This window comes from Boleophthalmus pectinirostris, unplaced genomic scaffold, assembly GCF_026225935.1.
Source record: "Boleophthalmus pectinirostris isolate CB_2022bp ecotype Guang Dong unplaced genomic scaffold, ASM2622593v1 HiC_scaffold_19, whole genome shotgun sequence".
Classification (NCBI taxonomy): Eukaryota; Metazoa; Chordata; class Actinopteri; order Gobiiformes; family Gobiidae; genus Boleophthalmus; species Boleophthalmus pectinirostris.
Genome location: NW_026571140.1, coordinates 37,673,018 through 37,695,454, shown reverse-complemented (window position 1 = coordinate 37,695,454; position 22,437 = coordinate 37,673,018). Strand labels below are relative to the sequence as shown.

The following is a 22,437-nucleotide window of genomic DNA, read 5'->3' as shown; positions in this document are numbered from 1 at the left end:
ATTTGACATTTTCACTGTTTTGAAAATGTTTGTGTTTCATATGAACTTTGCACATGAAGTGGTTTAACAAAGACTTTTAGTATCACAGCCAAGATTTGACCTTTATTTTCTATTGAGCCGTATCGAACCGATTTGAAATGTATTGTATTGAATCGAAAGTGCACTGTATCCATGTATGTATCGTATCGGCAACTTCTTAATGATACTCAGCCCTAATCACAAGGTGGAACAGAACATTTTCAGCTTTGGATATGTAGACAGACTAATAATAAAGGATTACTCAAACGTGTGAATGAAACAAAACACAACTCCAGGTCTGTTTTTGATGAGGTAACCACATTATAACATGGCTAAAAAGTTGATTTTGTGTAATGTACAGTAGAAGCTTTAAATGTAGTTATATTATTATTTACAAGGCAAGTAAGAGACATAAGAAACAAACTGGTGAATATTTGGTGAATATTTTTCCCCACTCCTGACCCTCATTTCCTACTAAAAAGCCTATTTGCCAAAACATTATTAAACAAAAGAAATTAAGGCAATAATATAAACCTCAATTTTGCGTAATGTTGGACGTAAAAAAAATAATAATAAAAAATAATAATTCACATTTCAGAACTGCAACAGCTATGTCCTAGATCTGGGTCATACAGTATTTCTGGTTATATATTCAATTCAATTCAATTCAATTCAAAATTTATTTATATAGCACATTTAAAACAACTTCAGTTGACCAAAGTGCTTCACATACAAGTCAACAGCAACAGCATAGAAGAAACAGTTACATATACAAATATACAGAAAACATGTTAAAAACTACCAAGATAACCTGACTAGCTCGTACTAAATGCCAGGGAGAAGAGGTGAGTTTTCAGTCTTGTCTTAAACTGCGTTACAGACTGAGAGGATCTGACAGCAAGAGGAAGGCAATTCCATAGTCTGGGCGCTGCCACAGAAAAAGCTCTGTCACCTCTTGTCTTGAGCCGAGTTTTGGGCACGACCAAAAGGAGCTGGTCGGCTGATCTCAGGGCTCTGGGGGGAGTATAGGGCTGCAGTAACTCCCTCAAGTAGACTGGACCCATGGAGTGTAGACATTTGAAAACAATTAACAACATTTTAAATTGCACCCGGTATAGGACAGGGAGCCAGTGCAGGTCACACAGAAGAGGTGTGATGTGTTCACATTTTTTAGTATTTGTCAGCAGACGAGCTGCAGCATTCTGGACGTGTTGTATGCGTTGCAGGGAGCCCTGGTCTAACCCTACATATAAAGAATTACAATAGTCCAGGCGTGATGTCACGAAAGCATGGATCACTTTTTCGAACTCTGCCCGTGGGAGGTAGGGTATATCATGGGACATGGGTATAATATGAACCTGGAGTACTGGGTGAACTGTTCGTGCACTGCAGCTGATTTTCCTCTGAGCCGAGACGGGAGACAGACACGAGCGCGAGGCTAATTACTGCTGCTAAAGACTAGAGCCACTTGACACTGACACTGACTGCAGAGGCTGGAAACAGGAGGAGTGGGAGCAGAAGTTTGCGCTGAGGAGGTCTGCAGTCAACTAAAGAAATCCTTGCTCGATTAAAGACATGCCCTGCCGATAAATTAGTGAACTAAAGCTCTCAAAACTATTCTGTATCTCTAAGTATCTGATCCAAACTGCACTCAATTATGCAGAAAATCATACTAGGAAAGACCAGCTTCTAAATAATAAATCGTCCACTAAGTCACTAAATAATTAACAAATGTTTGCACGTCTGACAAAGAAGTGACTGATCTCTAAACAAGTTTGTACACATTAGGAATTAATGTGATAAAGAGCAGAAGGAAGGGGCTAAAAGTGCATGTGCTTATGTGTTCGGTGTATGGTATTGTTTTTAGAATAGTATAGGATAGTATTTGAACAATGTGACTCAAAATAATATCTGTTTTAATTTATTTTGTGGTCATTTTATCTCTGTATTCTCAGTATTTATTAATTTTTTATTGACTTGATTTGTGCATACATTAGACTGTCCATGTAAATGTCTGTGTCGATAGAATAACGTTTGAAATAAAACTAAACTTGCATCGCATGAATCATCAAATGTCGAGGGACTATTTTCTCATATATCAGTCCGCTGCTGCCAAAATTTCTATCAGGAAGTACAACTCACTGCTGCTGCTCAGACATAAATCCTTCAAATGCAAGGTTGGTTTTACTTATAAAATTATTCTATCAACACAGACATTTACATCGACAGTCTGGTGTAATAATAGATTTACTTTGGGTGTTTTGTGGAGTGGGTAAGATTGTTTTTAGTGGCAGGATAACTATGGCCATTGACATGCACTAGTCTAGCACCAGCGACCTCTGCAATTACAAGGACTGGATGGAATATTTTAAAAAGTGTCTCCACACATCTCCAACACTCTGGTTCACTAGGAAATGAGGTCCTGTGTCAAAAATTCCGAACTGTCCCTTCAAGGTTTGAAGGGACAACAAGAATGGCTTCAAGTCCAATGAGGTTCATTTGGTCTTCCGATATTCTATGTTATTAGGTAGGAGAAAACTTTGGGTGGACAAATACTCATCCACCCAAAAGACACAATAGAATCGGAGCATAAATGTAATGCCATATATGAAATACCCTGCTTGTCCTGCAATAAAACACACATCAGGGAAACAGGGACGGCATTCAGTACACGAAAAAAGGAACATTGGACAGAATGCGAGAAGGCAAAACGCGAGAAACGAAACACAAAGCAGAACAGGAACAACTCAAATCAGCCATTTCTGAGCACTGTAAAGAAAGAACCACATTATGAACTAGAATGGAGCAAACATCATTGGACAGAGGAAAACAAACATCGTCGCTGGATTAAAGAAGCAATCGAAATACGAAAATGTGCCCGCGGGACTATAAACCGGGACGAGGGGTCTTTTCTACTCTCACACATCTGGGATACTGTCCTGAGGAAGCCGGACTGCAGATGGCGCTGTCGTCCTGCCTCCACCGGTAGGAAGACAGCGCCAAAACCTGTTTAAATCTACTGACTGAACACGTCACAGCAACATCACGTGACTCTGAAAAAGACCGCAGGGAGCAGTCGAAACTGTCAGGTATGAAAACAAACTCTTGGTCTAAAAAAGAACCTAATAACAAAGAATGGCTTCTGTTCTTCTTATAGGAGAGGTCAAACGTGTGTGTGTGTGAGTAGGTAAGTAATAAAACGGAAGAGATGTAAGCGTAAGGGCTGAAGGGAAAGCAAAACAACAACAAAAAAAGGAAAAGGAAAAAACTATAATTATTCTTGCAGTTAATGACAGTTCTTTTTTCCCCCTCAGTATTTCCACCAACCTGCTCAGGGACTACAGGTGTTAATGAGCATGAATTTGCACTTCTGTCTTGGTTAATGTATTGTTGTGCACTGTCCCTGTCCAAATAAAACCGTAAAACCACACCAACACTCTAAATGAAATGATTAATGATTTTGATAAAGCAGAAATTTTGGTCGACCGAGATCCCAACAACTGATGAATCGCTTAAAACATTAAAGAACTACACCACAACAACCCTACTTTGAAGTCGACGTTGACCTTATTTTAGCCGGAAAAACTGTGTCTCTCGAGATGAGGTGTTACGTGACCGGGAGAATGTGAGTTATCTTTGTTTGGATGTGTCCTCTCTGTGGAAAAGGCTCCTTCTGCTGCCGCCGCCGCTGTGTGAGGCATTAGTACACACTTGTAATCAGTGTAATTGGCGTCCATTAGAGCTCTATGGAACAGAAACACAGGAAAGTCCCATCGCTCTGCTCGGTCCGAATGCATCTGCTGCTCCCATTAACTGTAATAAACATAATTATTCTCTATGAGGCTAGACCGTGTCACTTTAATACACGCAGCAGTGGGCTGTAGTGTGGTTATGATACTAGAATTTCAAGCTCTATTTCAGTACTAAGGAAGAGATTCAACACTCAACACTAGGGATGTAACAATAACCAAAATAACGTGATATTGTATCGTCAAAAGTCTCACAATAATATCAAATTACAAGTTCCTTTGCTTAAATCCTTTGTTTTATAGCAGCAACAGCTTATAAACATCGGAAACTACATATCCCATGATTCATTTCAGTGCAAACAACATGAAGAAATATGATTTTTACTTGAATTCTTGGGATTATGACGGTAATAATTCACACCAAAATCTTGTCAATGTATTTTAAAAGCAAAACAAGTGTCCTGTTTACAATTATATCAGCCTCTCCAAAATATCGCAATAAATATCGTACCGTGAGATGCATATCGTGATAATATCGTACCGAGAGATTTGGATATAGTGACATCCCTACTCAATACTGATTTTGATGCCACAATAATAAAAAAAAAACACTCTTTATTTGGACAATCGAACGTGATTTTCAACATTAAAACATAGCACTTTTATATTTCCGTGTGTTTTTTTATCTGTGTAATCTCTCCGTAGTCCAGGTAGTTTTCCATAGTAGGTCCATGGGCGTATACTTGTCTATGTGCTCTTAAACTTGTTCTAATACAGCCGAAGATTGCTCTAAATATATTCAGGAAAGGTTAATTTCTATCCTGTCAATGTGACTTTTTGATACTTGCTCAAATCTAGTATCTAGTTTCCATACCAATTTTAGTATCTGGATATGTATGCCTGTATGTATATGTAAGCCCAAATGAAGAAGAAACCTTCAAAGCCTTCAAAAAAAACATTAAGTATGTGTTTATTGCAGTTTACGGAATCATTTCATAATAGAAACTTGGTAACTTCGGTTCTAATCTCATAGTGTAATGTGTAGTGATTTGACTTGTATGTACTTATTACTTATTTTTCTATTTTATTTTGACTTGTACATTTACATTTATATAATTATGGCTTTATTTGACACCTGCCTCTTGCTATCTTTTTGCTACTTATTTAGAATTTATTATTACGGTTTATATTTTTTACTTTTATATACGGTTTATATTTTTACTTTTATTATGTTATATTGTGATGTGTGAGCCCCTGTGTCCAAATAATTTCCCTTGTGGATCGATAAAGTTTGTCTAAGTCTAAGTCTATAAAATTGTTCACAGTACATTTAATCTTATAGTTTAGCACAAAGGTTATCAAAAGTATCGACAATCAGATACTATTCATCAATACTAAAACTAGTATCATAACTAGATATTTATTTGATCAATATTAAGTCAAATTTACAGGACACAAATGAACCTTTCCTGAATAGCTTTAGAATGATCTTGAGCTGAATCAGAACAAGTATAAGAGCACATAGGCTGTGTTCTGTAAAAAAATCTTGGCCAAAATTTGCGATATAAACTCTTAAATGTATCAGAAAATGACTAAAAAGTAGAGAAATTATGTGTCCATGCAGCAAAATCATTTTACTTGACGAGTTATCTTAAAATAAACAAACTCTACACTAGGGATATGCAAAAATATTAAAATATTGTATAGTTTAATGTGATGATACAGTATCGATATATCGCCAAGAGTATTTTTCTGTATATTTTACTAAATTATTCTGTTACAGCTACAGTTTTGTTGTTTGTTTAGAGAAAGAAAGCTCATTTATGCGACACATTTAAGATTTTCACAGTTTTGATGATTAAAGTGTGTGTTTTCCATACTAACTTTGCACAAGAAGTGGTTTAACAAACACTTTTAGTATCACAGCCTTTATTGTTTATTGATCGTATCGAATCATATCGAACCGAAAGCTCATTGTATCGAGACATGTATCGTATCGACAACTTCTTAATGATACCCAGCCCTACTTTAGACTAGAAATAAGCACTAAGAACTTGTAAATCGGTAATAAACAGTGTTGGGGAGTAACAGATTACATATACTGGAGTTACGTAATCAGAGTACAAATTATGAGTAACTGTATTCAGTTACAGTTACTGTTTCAGTGAGTGGTAATTGGATTACAGTTACTTTGTTGAAATGAATGGATTACATGGCGGTATTTTCCTGTTTTCACATTATTTTTATTTTATTTTATTTTTTATTATTATTATTTTATTTTTTTTGGTAATCCCACTCATTGCTGGAAACTAAACCAGGACTAAACCAGGTCTAAACTAGATCTAAAACAGGACTAAAACCAGGTCTAAACTAGATCTAAAACAGGACTAAAACCAGGTCTAAACTAGATCTAAAACAGGACTAAAACCAGGTCTAAACTAGATCTAAATCAGGTTTAAACCAGGACTAAAAACAGGTCTAAACTAGATCTAAATCAGGTTTAAGCCAGGACTAAACCAGGACTAAAGACAGGTCTAAACTAGATCTAAAACAGGACTAAAACCAGGTCTAAACTAGATCTAAATCAGGTTTAAGCCAGGACTAAACCAGGACTAAAACCAGGTCTAAACAAGATCTAAACCAGGTCTAAACAAAAACTAAATCAGGACGTGTCTCCTCCTCTTCTATCAATAATATTTTTCATACAGTTAAGCATCCTCGTCTTTGCCTTCTCTACAGCAAATCAAGTAATCCAAAGTATTCAGATTACATTACTCACTTTAAATCATTTAATGGATTCCGGTTACAAACTACATTTCGGGGTATGTAATCTGTAATCTGTAGGGGAATACATTTTAAAAGTAACCTTCCCAACACTGGTGATAAATCTGAAAACAAGATGAATAACTTTGCAGTGAAATTTGCAGTGTACCACTAAATATAAAGAAAACTGCTATGATTTAAGTATAACAGCACCAATTTCAGTTCAATTCTTAAACTTACACGAATAATTTTTAACATATAAACCAGTCATACCTGTTTAAATCCAGTTAACAAGACAGTGGATGTGCTCCGTCCCTCCTGCCCCGCACATCCTCCATCTCAGCAGCCCCGGATCCGAGGCTCTTCAGGCGGCTTGGGGGTTCTCCGATGCACCGGGTCTGGAGCTCCGGTCGTCGGTCTCTCTCCTCCTCCTTCCCCCGCTTTAACACACACCCATAAAGACTGAAAAGCTCATGTTTGAGAGAGAGAAACACACGCAAAGACGGGCGTTTAGATGAATGATAAAGTGTGTTTGTAAATGAAAGATTAAGGGTTCGAGTCGCTAGCCTGCTAATCTGGAGAGGCTAGTCCGGAGGAAGGTGTTAGCGATCCGGGGGCAAAAAAAGCTTTGGGCGGCGGCGGAGATCGAAAACAAAAACGTGAATGTGAATTATTGAAGGGAAAAATGTGTTAAATATTCATCAGACATCGCGGGACGGGAGCGGGAGCGTGGTTAGCAGCAGATTAGCCTCCGGTCTGTGTCTGTGTCTGTGTCTGCCTCACTCACTCACTGCGCTGTGCTCTGTTTCCCTGGCAACGGGCAAACCAACGGGGCTCGATAAACCCCAGGCATTTCGACCGACTGCCCTCATTTATCAATAATTCACTTTATTACTTGTTTATTTTAGAATTATTTTTCAGGATTTTTTTTGTTTGTTTGTTTGTTTGTTTTGGGTCACTTTGAATGTTATTTAGACAAACTTATCATACTGATCCACAAGGGAAATTAGTTGGACACAGTAGCTCACACGTCACAATAATATCAAAGAGTAAAACAATAAAAATGGTAGTAATAAATTCTAAATTAGTAGCAAAAAAGAAGATAGACAGATAGATTTTTTAATATATTATTATTATTATTATTATTATTATTATTTATGTATGTATGTATTTATTTATTTTTATTATTATTATTTTGTATGCGTGTTAGTTTTATATTTGGTTAAGTCTGTCTTGTTGTGGATGTGCTGGGTATCCAATCCCTCAAACTTGACAAATTATAAATAAATAAAAATAAATAAATAAAATAAAAAATAAAAAAGAACATAGCAAGAGACAGCTGTCAAATAAGGCATAATTATCTAAATGCACATGTATATGATGCCGTCTTACTCTAGTTCTGATAAATAAAGATTAAAAAAAATAAATAATAACTTTTGATGATTTTTATGTATCGTAGTACTAGTTTTGGTAATGATGAATAATTAAATGATATGGTTTTCAGTTCTTTTGACAACCCTGCTTGCTGCTTACGGGTGACATTTCACATTTCCGAATGTTTAACTTTTTAATACATGTACATGTCAAAATAAAATAGAAAAATAAGTAATAATGAAATATAAAATTACAGCTTTATACGAGAGGTCATAGGAAGACAGTGCAACAATTATATGATGATTGACAGGACATAGAGTTATCCGTTATGTAAGGGTGAGTTGTTGTACAGTTGTAGGGAGTATTATCTGGTACATAAGGGTGAGTTGTTGTACATTTGTATGGAATATGGTATGAATGTAGCCCTGTATCTCTCACTATTTGAGCGAAGTTGTTGAAGGCAGCAGCAGAATTGTCGTATAAAAAAAGAAAACATAAATAAGTCCATGATAAATAAATAAATAAATAAATAAATAATAAAAATACAATAAAATAAAATAAAAAATAATATAAAATAAAACCTACCATAATCATCATCATTTTTCTCTCAAAATATTTTTTATACTGTACTGTAAAGTGAAGAAAATGGGCCCCGGGTGAAATGCCTGAGATTTAAAGAACCTGAGTTTTCCATTGGCTGCAGAAAGGAAACCACGCCCACTGCTGTCCTCATGTGATTACAGAAAAAGACCAGCAGATGGGAGCATTTACATAAACTAGGACTGGATTTTATGACAGATCCATGGACTCGACTCACATTAGCTGGTAAAGAGTCAGGTGTTCGGTTTTGGATAGGTGTATTTCTGGTAAATGATCTGATCTATTGCAATTCCAAACTCTGTGTTTTAAGTGATAAACATTGAAAATCATACAGTTTTATTGCAGTCTTTATCTATGAGCTTAGATATATCAGGACCATCACAGCACGTCCCAGCACACTGCAACTTGCCCCACTTTCACAAGGTAGGTCTACTATTTCACTCTAATACAAGTGAAAAAAGTGCATATTCTACACACTAAATAGACCAAACAGGGCAACCAGAAGGTTAACTTTGTTTTTTGAAATAACAAATTACTTCACTAATCACTTGCCCCTATCTCTGGCCACTTTTCTGTACTTATTATATTAGAGATTTAAAAAAAAAAAATAGAAGGAAAAATAGATAGGTTCAAACATGTCATGTAGACTTGCAGTGTTGTCAGTCACTATATTAGAATTTCAAACTTGAATTAGATAGGCCTACTAAAGAATAGACTCAATTGATACTAGTTTTGATGTTCAAATGAACATTTTAAAAGCTATTTTTAAGCAGTAGCCTGTTGTCATTTTCAACACAAAATAATAATATTTGTTTACCATGTGGTTTTACAGTTGTGATAAAACTGAAGATATCACTGTTCAGGAAAAGTCCAACTTCATAATTTTTCACTACCAATGATTTTCAATAGGCCTACTAGTTGGTATCGATTTATCAGATTTCAGACTCTATCCATCCATTTTCTTCCACTTATCCGGGCCCGGGTCGCAGGGGCAGCAGTCTAAGCAGGGACTCCCAGATTTCCTCCACCCCAGACACGTCCTCCAGCTCCTCCGGGAGGACTCCGAGGTGTTCCCACGCCAGCCCAGAGACATAGTCCCTCCAGCGTGTCCTGGGTCTTCCCCGGGGCCTCCTCCTGGTGGCACATGCCCAAAACACCTCCCGAGGGATGCGCCCAGGAGGCATCTGGAACAGATGCCCGAGCCACCTCAACTGGCTCCTCTTGACGTGGAGGAGCATTTCAGATTCTATAGCCAAATTAAAAGATGTAAATGAAAAAGTGCTGCTTACTGTTGACATTTCTGAATGTTTAACCTTGTATTCCATGAATAAAACACACCTCCTCCAGAAAGTTTCTTACTGTGCCTTTAATTTTCCAAAGTATGATAGGTCTTGTTTCCGGCTGTTGAATTCCAGCTCCAGTCACATTTTTGTCTGAGTGCTGGTCTCTGGTCGGGTTTGCAGCTGTAAAACACAGATGTGCATGATTCTGCAAACTTCAGGGGTCCCTCTGCAAGAAACATCCCGTGTTTTCACAAATCAGCGCTTCTCTGCAGCGTTGCATAACTCAGCCCACAGTTCCAACACACAGGTCCACCGCACACAAGTCCACCGCACACAGTCCACCGCACACAGGTCCACCGCACACAAGTCCACCGCACACAGGTCCACCGCACACAAGGTCCACCGCACACACAGGTCCACCTGACACAAGTCCACCGCACACAGGTCCACGAAGTCCACCACACACAAGTCCACCACACACACAGTCCACCGCACACAGGTCCACCGCACACAAGTCCACCACACACACAGTCCACCACACAGTCCACCGCACACAAGTCCACCGCACACAAGTCCACCACACACAAGTCCACCACACACAAGTCCACCACACACAAGTCCACCACACACAAGTCCACCACACACAGGTCCACGAAGTCCACCGCACACAAGTCCACCGCACACAAGTCCACCGCACACAAGTCCACCACACACAAGTCCACCGCACACAGGTCCACCACACACAGGTCCACGAAGTCCACCACACACAAGTCCACCGCACACAAGTTCACCACACACAAGTTCCACCGCACACAAATCCACTGCACACAAGTCCACCACACAAGGTCCACCACACACAAGTCCACCGCACACAAATCCACTGCCACACAAGTCCACTGCACACAAGTTCACCACACACAAGTCCACCGCACACAAATCCACTGCACACAAATCCACTGCACACAAGTCCACCGCACACAAGTCCACCGCACACAAATCCACTGCACACAAGTCCACCGCACACAAGTCCACCGCACACAAATCCACCCACACACAAGTCCACCGCACACAAATCCACTGCACACAAATCCACCACACACAAGTCACCGCACCACAATCCACCACACAAGTCCACCGCACACAAATCCACTGCACACAAGTCCACTGCACACAAGTCACCGCACACAAGTCACCGCACAATCACCGCACACAAATCCACTGCACACAAGTCCACCGCACACAAGTCCACCGCACACAAATCCACTGCACACAAGTCCACCGCACACAAATCCACTGCACACAAGTCCACCACACACAAGTCCACCGCACACAAATCCACTGCACACAAGTCCACCACACACAAGTTCACCGCACAAATCACACACAGTCCACCGCACACAAATCCACTGCACACAAGTCCACCGCACACAAATCCACTGGTCCACCACACACACACAAGTCCACCGCACACAATCACACAAGTCCACCGCACACAATCACCGCACACAAGTCCACCGCACACAAATCCACTGCACACAAGTCCACCGCACACAAATCCACTGCACACAAGTCCACCGCACACAAATCACTGCACACAAGTCCACCGCACACAATCCACGCACAGTCCACACAAATCCACTGCACACAAGTCCACCGCACACACCACGTCCACCGCACACATCCACTGCACACAAGTCCACCGCACACACAGGCACACAGGTCCACGAAGTCCACCACACACAAGTCCACCACACACAGGTCCACCACACACAAGTCCACCACACACAAGTCCACCACACACAGGTCCACCACACACAAGTCCACCACACACAGGTCCACCACACACAAGTCCACCACACACAAGTCCACCACACACAAGTCCACCGCACACAAGTCCACCGCACACAAATCCACCGCACACAAGTCCACCGCACACAAGTCCACCGCACACAAGTCCACCGCACACAAATCCACTGCACACAAGTCCACCGCACACAAATCCACTGCACACAAGTCCACCGCACACAAATCCACTGCACACAAGTCCACGCACACAAATCACCACACAATCCACCGCACACAAGTCCACCGCACACAAATCCACCGCACACAGTCCACCGCACACAATCCACTGCACACAAGTCCACCGCACACAAATCCACTGCACACAAGTCCACCGCACACAGGTCCACGAGTCCACCACACACAAGTCCACCACACACAAGTCCACCACACACAAGTCCACCCACACAGTCCACAAGTCCACCGCACACAAGTCCACGCACACAAATCCACTGCACACAAGTCCACTCCACAAATCACACACAATGCACACAGGTCCACACCGCACACAAGTCCACCACACCACACACAGTCCACCCACACTGTCACTCCACACACAATACACACACAAGTCCACCACACATCACACACGTCCACCGCACACAAGTCCACCGCACACAAATCCACCACACACGTCACACACACAAGTCACCACACACAAGTCCACCACACACAAGTCCACCGCACACAAGTCCACCGCACACAAGTCCACCGCACACAAATCCACCACACACAAGTCCACCACACACAAGTCCACCACACACAAGTCCACCACACACAAGTCCACCACACACAAGTCACCACACACAATCCACCACACACAAGTCCACCACACACAAGTCCACCACACACAAGTCCACCACACCACCGCCACACAGGTCCACCACACACAAGTCCACCACACACAAGTCCACCCACACACAAGTCCACCACACACAAGTCCACACACACAGTCCACCACACACAAGTCCACTCCACCACACACAGGTCCACCGCACACAAGTCCACCACACACCGCACACAGTCACCGCACACAAGTCCACCGCACACAAATCCACCACACACAAGTCCACCACATCCACCACACACAAGTCCACCACACACAAGTCCACCACACACAAGTCCACCACACACAAGTCCACCACACACACCACCACACACAAGTCCACCGCACACAAGTCCACCGCACACAGGTCCACCACACACAAGTCTTCTGCAACACACAAGTCCACGGCACATTTCAGCAGTTGATCTTTTCCACCACACACTTTTACTTTCTTCATGTTGTAAACACTTTTGATTAGACCACGAGATGTCGAAAGATTTTGACTCACGTAGTTTACAAGTCCAGAGGAGGAGAGTACTCAGGTTCATTTACTTCAGCCACTTTGTTAAGAAATTGTACTTTTCAGAATACTTTTACTTTTACCGAAGTAAGTGTTGGTTCGTCTTCCCACTGTGAGTAACTCTACAAGTGACAAAAGCTTTATGTGTAATATGAAATGATTTCAACATGTGTTTCAGAAATTATTTTTTTCAAGTTTTTTTTTTTTTTTCATATTTGTATCTATCCCTTGAAAAGACTGGATTGTGTATTATTTAATATTTTGTTTGTCAAATTACATAAACTTCAAATAATTAATTCGATGTTACCCCCAGTAGTTAATCTTTAAAGGTGCAGGTGATATTAGTTAGTACTGGTATCCATCCTTTTTATTTACCTAAAAACTTGTATTCTTACTGTTAGTGGGCTCGCCTCTCCACCGATCTAACATGTAACTTGTCCCTTTGGTGTCATCTGCCGTCTCCATAGAGATAAATACGTGTAATGCCATACTGTGGAACATTCCAAGCAACATCTCCATCGAAAGAGGGTTGACAGACGCTCCACCAGAGAAGTTACACACTGCACCTTTAAGATCCTCTTAGTCCAATGAGGTTCTACTGATATTTTATGTTATTAGGTTCTTTTTTCAGACCAAGAGTTTGTTTTTATACCCGACAGTTTCGTGGTCTTCCTCAGTGTGGTCACGTGATGTTGCTGTGACGTGTCTGCTCAGCTGATTTATACAGGTTTTGGCGCTGTCTTCCTATCGGTGGAGGCAGGAGGACAGCACCATCTGCACAGGTGTGGTAACATTACCGGACATCAGGGGCATAAAAGAAAAAGTGAACAGGGCGATGAGAAAACACAATATCAACACTCCAATGAAACTGTAAAGAAAACTCAGGCAATTACTCGTAAACCCAAAAGACAAAATAGAACCGGAGCATAAATTTAATATCATATGCAAAATACCCTGCATGTCCTGCAGTAAAACACACATCGGGGAAACAGGGAGGGCGTTCAGTCCACGAAAAAAGGAACATAGAACAGAATGCGAGAAAGAAACAGCGAAGGCGAGCACACGAGCAACAAAACACAAAGTAGAACAGGAACAACTCAAATCAGCCAGTTCTGAGCACTGTAAAAGAGAGAAGCACATTATGGACTGGGATGGAGTGAACATCACTGGGACCGAGGAAAACAAACACTGTCGCTGGATTAAATAGGCAATCGAAATATGGCTATGATCAGACTGCAGCCTGAAGTGACCCAAATCTGATTTTTTCGTCCCTATGCCCCTGTATCTGATCTTTTAATGACAGTCTGAACGACACAGATCCGATTTTTTTAAATGCGACCCAGGACACTTGGATATGTGGTCCTGAAACCAATATATATATATCCGATCTTTTGACATGAGACTTCAGTCTGAACGGCCAAGGCACATTCATCCACCTACACATTATCAACAAGCAACAAATGTACATAAACGTTCTTCTCGTCATACGAAAATTGTTAATGAACTCTGTGTCACTGAAGTGAAGCACATCACCACTCACCACTCTTGGCTCCGTCTCCACATCCACATGTTCCTTTCAACGGACGTCGCTGCCACTGCCCCACAAAACACCACGGCCAAAAACCTCGTCCTTCTCCTTCTCAATCTCCTCCTTAAAACAAGTATGTTGTTCATGTTCTGGCTCTGGTACGAGAGGAACTTTAAAATCTCCAGGTGCTCAATGCACCGTAAACACAGAGCACTCTCGCTGCGGTTGACGTCATTGTGTCTCCAGTGCGCATGCGGGACACTTTTGGGCCGTTTAAAGTTCACACTGGAGATCACACACAAGTCGCATTTAATTGGAAATGTGAACCACCTCCACCTTTTTCACACAAAAAAATTTGAATTGAGCATTAAGCCCTGCAGTCTGAACGTAGCTTATGGAAACGTGCCCATAAACCGGGACGATGGGGCTTTTTTACTCTCACACACCTGGGATACTGTCCTGAGGAAGTCGGACTGCCTCCACCGTTAAGACGACAGCGCCAAAACCTGTTTAAATCAGCTGACTGGACAGAAGACGGTCAGGTATGAAAACAAACTCTTGGTCTGAAAAAAGAACCCAATAACATTTAAGAAACTCTTACTTGAGCAGTACATTTCTCAAATAATTTCTTAGACTAGTTTGTACTTCTGCTTGAGTAATAGTATTCTGAACTAACGTTACTTTTAATTTTTGACTACTCTACCCACTTCTGTACAAGTTTTCCAGGTGCAGTAAAAAATCTGCTGGCTGCTTTTGATTTCCAGTAAATCAAAGTTAAATACGTGCAGATATGTCTTGAAAGGAAAAACTTTTGATAGGAATGCGTAATCTGTCAGAATTGATTATAGTAGCCAGGAAAACCACATGAAAGACATAAAACATGTAAAAAGAATACAGATTTATTATGATGGAAAGATATTGTCTCATTTATTCTATACTCAGAGCAGAACTGAAACTTGGTGACGTTTTAAAGACGCTGTACCTGAGTTTTACTGTCTTAAAAACCTGAAAAACAGAACTAGTTCATTTTAAACAGTTTGCAGTGGTCCAAGCAAGTTACTCCTCATTTAACTTGAGAAATCAGAGCATCCAAATTATTCACTACAATTAGTTTATAAGATCTTTTCACAATTTTAAGAGGCCAGAGTGGAGTTTTGGCTTCACAGTATTGGTAGTTCTCTGATCTGAAGGTTGGCAGTTCCAATCCCGCTGTTGACATAAACATCATTAGTAGAGCAAATAGCTCCACAGGTTGGCAAAGCGATTTCAGATCCCACAGAAGAATCGTTGTGAAGTCGTTGGGCAAGACACTTAAAGGGACAGTCCGGGAATTTTGGACATAGGACTTCATTCCCTAGTGAGCCAGAGTGTTGGAGACGTGTGGAGACACTTACTTACACGGGTATTTTTAAAAACTCATCTTTTAGACACAATCGGCGAATTTGCATCTGAGAACAAATCTTTCTAAAAACTTCGGCTGGAGTGGAGATTCTGGAAAAATACAGTTTGGTGTTTGCGTATAAAGTGAGATAAATGGATTTTTAGGAGCTGATGTGCCAAAAGTGTGACCATTGTTTCCCTTTTGCTCTGATGATGATGGTGATGGTGATGATGGTGATGATGATGATGATGATGATGGAGCATTCAGAGCATCAGTCGCATTTCTTCTGGTGCAAACACTTTTCATGTGTTTGCATTTACACACACAGCTGATGTTTCATATTCATGACCAGAGACTAATGAGGTAGGAGGGCAGCGATTTTGCCACTTCTTTAACAGATCTGTGGAGAGGCGAGCCCACTCACTAATGCACTTTTTTCAAGGTATTTTTGGGTAACACTTTATAATAACTACACCTTATTTAGCCTTAATAAAACATGAACAAAGGCTTAATTAATAATGAACAAAGACATAATTAATATTGATTCACGCTTAGTAACTACTTAATTACTACCTTAATAAGCACTTCCACTGAATTTGCCTGTGCTGTAAATAGTTACTCATAATTATTTCATACTTAATTACTCATGGATTAACCATTTGAGCATTTATTAATCATTAGTAAGCTATGAGACAATGAATTACTTAGTAAGATGTAGTTATTATAAAGTGTTACCTATTTTTGCAATGAAATAAAAGCTACAGGTTTGAATCTAATCCAGCTCCGCCCAGAAGCTTGGTGTAGTTATGATGGGGCTCGATGGCATATTTATGCGGATTGATGTAAATGAAAACTTTTTGGAAAACAGTGCTGTGTGCACAATGTTATTTTGGAAAACGGAGGGAGGGAAATATTTGTTTCTCAACATACCTGGTTATGTGTAAACGTAGCCTTAAATTTGCCACTTACCCACTCCACAAAGCACCCAAACCAAACCTATTATTACACCAGACTGTCGATGTAAATGTCTGTTTTGATAGAATAATATTTGAAATAAAATTAACCTTGCATCGCTTGAACCGTCACATGTTGAGGGAATATATTCTCAGCAGCAGCGGAATTTTACTTTGCTGGTAAGACAGGTGCAAGGTGATATCAGTCCGCTGCTGCTGAGCTTTCTATCAGGAAGTACAACTCAGACATAAATCCTTCAAATGCAAGGTTGGTTTTGATCACCTGGTTCCTTGTCGCCCAAGAGAGACTAGAGCAGGAGGATGGCTCTCCTCCTCACAAACTTTCTCTATGCGCTCGCAGCTTTTTGCCCCACCCAGGATCTAGAGGCTGCCTGTCTAAATTTTGGGGTCTACTGAAATTCCCTCTCTCCTCCCCGGTTGCTAGTCTTGTCGATTATGTCTGTACTGTATTTTTGTTGTATGTGCTGTTGTTGCAGAGGGGTTTCTTCCTTTTATTTTTCTTTATGTCCTGGTTCCAAATAGTTAGTGTCCCAGATTCCAGATAGTTAGTATAAATATCCAGATTTCAGATAGTTAGTTGTAAAGAAGATAGCTATGTCAGATTCCAGACAGTCAGCAGAAGGAGTAGAAGTAAAAGACAATTATGTCACAGATAGTAATCTCAAGACCCAAGTGTTTAGTTTAGCTTTGTGTGTATGTGTAGAGGGTGGAAGGAAATGTGTAATTGTTTTTAATCACCATAAAGCGCTTTGTGTTGCATTTTTCTATGAAAAGCATTCTATAAATAAAGTTTGATTTGATTACATTAGATTTTACTTCTAAAATTATTCTTTTTACACAGACATTCACATCAGCTGTCTGGTGTAATAATAGGTTTGCTTGGCCATTGACATGCACTAGTCTATGGATATGGACAGTGTTGGGGAGTAACAGATTACATGTACCGGTGTTATGTAATCAGAGTACAAATTATGAGTAACTGTATTCAGTTACAGTTACTGTTTCAGTGAGTAGTAATTGGATTACAGTTACTTTGTTGAAATATATGGATTACACAGTGGTATTTTCCTGTTTTCACATTTTGGGCTAAACTAGGACTAAAACCAGGACTAAACCAGGACTAAACCAGGACTAAACCAGGACTAAAACCAGGACTAAACTAGGACTAAACCAGGAATAAAACCAGGACTAAACAGGACTAAACCAGAACTAAAACCAGAACTAAAACCAGAACTAAACCAAGACTAAACCAGGACTAAAACAGAACTAAAACCAGGACTAAACCAGGTCTAAACAATATGACTCTAACAGTAGTGTGGACATAATTTAAGGCAGCAGTGACCTCATATAAAAATCATTGCTCTATCAATAATATTTTTGACATTAAAAGACTGGTCTTTTTATTGTCTTTAAGAAGACAAAATGTTTTATGTTAACATTTCCTCCTCTTTTCTTCTCTACAGAAAACAAAACCCTGTTCATGGAGACTTGGGCTCAACAGCCAATTTGAAGAGAACAAACATGAATTTGCAGTAATCCAAAGTATTCAGATTACATTACTCGCTTTAAGTAATTTAATGGATTACGTTACAAACTACATTTTGGGATATGTAATCTGTAATCTGTAGGGGAATACATTTTAAAAGTCACCTTCCCAACACTGGATATGGATGGAATATTTTTAAAAGTGTCTCCACACGTCTCCAACACTTTGGCTCACTAGGAAATGAGGCCCTATGTCTAAAATTCCAGACTGTCCCTTTAACCCACATGGCCATAAACCTGTATATAAATGTGACAACCGGCATGCTAAAGCTCACAATTCACACACTTCCTGATCCTCAGACAATAAAACGTTTTACAATTAGATGCAGACAGTGCATACTGGAATTATTTTGCGCTGCCAAGATATGTAACAAATATCTGTACTCAGGGAAGACAACTTTTGCTTAAATACGTGGAAAAAAAAAATCATGTACAGGCCCTTTAAATCCCTCAATTACACCACTTTGCTCCTCTTGATTTTGTCGTTATTTGCTCCATGTGTAAATGTAATCCACTCACTCAGCTCCTCCACACATTTTCCCCGGTGGTATAGTTTTCTAGTTGAGTGCGGTTTCCGGGAGACTCTGCGGTCATGTGTGACTGTGCTCGAAATGTACCCCGCTTCAAGCCCAAAGTAACAAACAGTGGTTTATCAAATATCCAAACAGAAAGTCCACAAATGTTGAACCTAACCATTTCTATCGGCTCTTTGCATGACATTGTACTCGTCATATACCGTAAATTCCGGACTATAAGCCGCTACTTTTTTCTCACACTTTGAACCCTGCAGCTAAAATGATGCGGCGAATATACGGACAGGTTCTTTGTTTGGCACATTGTCCATTTATAAATACGGTCTATGATAACACAGCGCACTCAAATAGTTTATCGCCGTGTGAGAAAATAAGTTATGATGCTAAATGAACATTAGTGAGGGGGATACGTCTTACCCCTGTGCTTAAACGACGAGAAGAAACGTCTCAAACTTCAGTAGCCGCACATCCACTCATACTTGATCGATAGAACTAAACCAGCCCCTCAGAGAGTCTGAAATCTGCTGAAATCCTCCAAGACAGTGACATGATACAGACAGGACAGAGGCTCTTTCTGCAGGAGACATGCGCAGTAGAGCATGGGGAAAGACGGTGGTGATGCGCCGAGAAAGATTCTAGTTTGACAGTTATTTTGCGCTTCATACACACACCCTCCTCACGGAAAACCCACGAAGAAACGCAGATGTTGCGGCTTTTAAGTGAAAGGCGATCGATGTGGCTGTGGAAGAAGGAAACAGAGCTCGATATCAGTGAGTCGATAGTGAGATTTTGGCGATGGTGGCGTGACTGAAAAAGACGACAAAATCTTTCAGAGGCGATAAAAGCAGACAACCCAAACTTGAAAACGTTCTTGAAGATGTGGACACCTGTGGCTTATATTCAGGTGTGGCCAGTGTTGGGAAGGTGACTTTTAAAATGTATTCCCCTACAGATTACAGATTACATACACCAAAATGTAGTTTGTAACGGAATCTATTAAATTACTTTAAGTGAGTAACGCAATCTGAATACTTTGGATTACTTGATTTGCTGTAGAGAAGCAAAGACGAGGAAATCTTCACATAAGATATTTTGTCTGATAAAAGAAAATTAAAAGCCCAGACTTTACTCAACCAAATTAAAAATATTATTGATAGAAGAAGAGGAGACACGTCTGCGCAGCATGATTTAGTCCTGTTAAATCCTGTTTTAGTCCTGTTTTAGTTCTGTTTTAGTTCTGGTTTAGTCCTGATTTAGACCTGATTTAGACCTGATTTAGACCTGATTTAGACCTGGTTTAGATCTAGTTTAGACCTGGTTTTAGTCCTGGTTTAGACTTGGTTTATTTACCAGCAATGAGTGGAATTACCGAGGGGGGGGGGGGGGGGGGGAGTAATTGTAATCCAATTACCACTCATTGGAACAGTAACTGTAACTGAATACGTTACTCATAATTTGTACTCTGATTACGTAACTCCAGTACATGTACTATATATGTACAAATTTAAAATTTAGTTATTAAAATTTAGTTGATGCGACTTATATTCAGGCTCAATAGTCCAGAAAATACAGTATGTTTTTAGAAAATACTTCTCTCTTGCAGTTGATACATGCCGTGCTTAATTTTACCGGAACAAACTGGACCATGTCAACTTCTTTTATTTGTTACTTTAGTTGTAACTGAAGTACTGTGTATGGCACAGGTGTCAAACATACGGCCCGGGGGCCAGACCTGGCCCTCCAAGACCTTTAATCTGGCCCTCGGCTGATTTTCTACTAAAATATTTGAATTATATTTTCTATTAAAATACTGTAAATTTTCTGTGGTGTTTATCACAGCAGCGTCTCCAGCGTCTCTGTATGTGGCCCCTCCCACCAGAGCAGCACAAATGAAGACTTGTCTCTTTCCAAACGCTCTTAAAGGACGATCGTTTTGGCTGTTGACCGTGACACCCTCATCACAAAATGTCAAAAGTGAGAAAAGTGGAGCCGAGTGCAGGATTTTCCAAGAAAAATTTACTTATTCCTATTTGCATACAAGTTCATGTTCAAACATGAACATGTGTTGAAATTGTATTTTTCTTAAAGTTTCAGGTTGTTCACAATATTATAATATTTTGTAAAAGAAAGAGTTCATCAATTAAAAAAGATTTCTGTAATAGATTTGTGTTTCTCTGCACAAATATTCGAAATTATTGTTATTTTTGGGGTTTATATGACATGAGTTTTCTGATCCGGCTCCTTTGGGATCAAAGTAGATTGGATACGGCCCCTGGACCAAAATGAGTTTGACACCCCTGGTGTATGTATCCTCAAGTTTACTACAGTAATATACAGTACAACACAGAAAAACAGAGGGAAATACAGAGAACGCGACCCTTCTATTTCAGTGCAGACAAGTAGTTTGTAACGGAATCTATTAAGTTACTTAAAGTGAGTAACGTAATCTGAATACTTTGGATTACTTGATTTGCTGTAGAGAAGCAAAGACGAGGAAATCTTCACATAAGATATTTTGTCTGATAAAAGAAAATAAAAAGCCCAGACTTTACTCAACCAAATTAAAAATATTATTGATAGAAGAAGAGACACGTCCGTGCAGCATGATTTAGTCCTGTTAAATCCTGTTTTAGTCCTGTTTTAGTTCTGTTTTAGTTCTGTTTTAGTCCTGGTTTAGTTCTGTTTTAGTTCTGTTTTAGTCCTGGTTTAGTTCTGTTTTAGTTCTGTTTTAGTCCTGTTTTAGTTCTGTTTTAGTTCTGTTTTAGTCCTGGTTTAGTTCTGGTTTAATCCTGGTTTAGACCTGGTTTTAGTCCTTGTTTAGTCTTGGTTTAGATCTAGTTTAGACCTGGTTTAAGACCTGTTTAGACCTGGTTAAGATCTAGTTTAGACTTGTTTTATTTACCAGCAATGAGTAATAAATACCGCCATGTAATCCATTTATTTCAACAGAGTAATTGTAATCCAATTACCTCTCATTGGAACAGTAACTGTAACTGAATACAGTTACTCATAATTTGTAATCTGATTACGTAACTCCAGTACATGTAATCTGTTACTGCCCAACACTGTTGGTCACACATGAGAACGTCTGTGTTTACTAGTGTGTAATGAAAATTTAATTTTTCATGAGTTGTGTATGTGTTAGTTGTGTGACTGTAGATAAGTGTGTTGTTTATCACCAGAAAAAGAAGAAATGGAAATTATTTTAATTCCAGTTAGAATTTTGATGACATACACTGAAAGAGAAAGGAACTGTTATAATTAGTGATTATCTTAAAAACTATTAATATTTTACTATACAAATGCATAGAATTATAAATAGATAATAATTTTTCTGAGATGTTGAGACACTCCTGTTGTTCGAGCTCGATCCTTATGTGTGTGCCAACTTGTTTGATGATTGGGTGAATATTTTAGGCCGCAGGTGGTTCAGAAATTGCCGAAACTGCCTATCCTTTATAATGGCGTGACCCGTGTGACCTCAAATGACCTCGGATCGTC

General features: G+C 39.8%; 1 protein-coding gene across 1 annotated transcript in view; it reads right to left on the bottom strand.

Annotated features, from left to right (window-relative positions):
- zdhhc1 (zinc finger DHHC-type containing 1) overlaps nt 1-7,283 on the bottom strand; it is a 42,212-nt gene extending 34,929 nt beyond the window's left edge. Inside the window, exon 1 of the mRNA XM_055154346.1 lies at nt 6,804-7,283. The gene's annotated coding sequence lies outside the window, so the exon portion shown is untranslated. The remainder of the gene's footprint in view (nt 1-6,803) is intronic.
- Nucleotides 7,284-22,437: the final 15,154 nt, after the last annotated feature.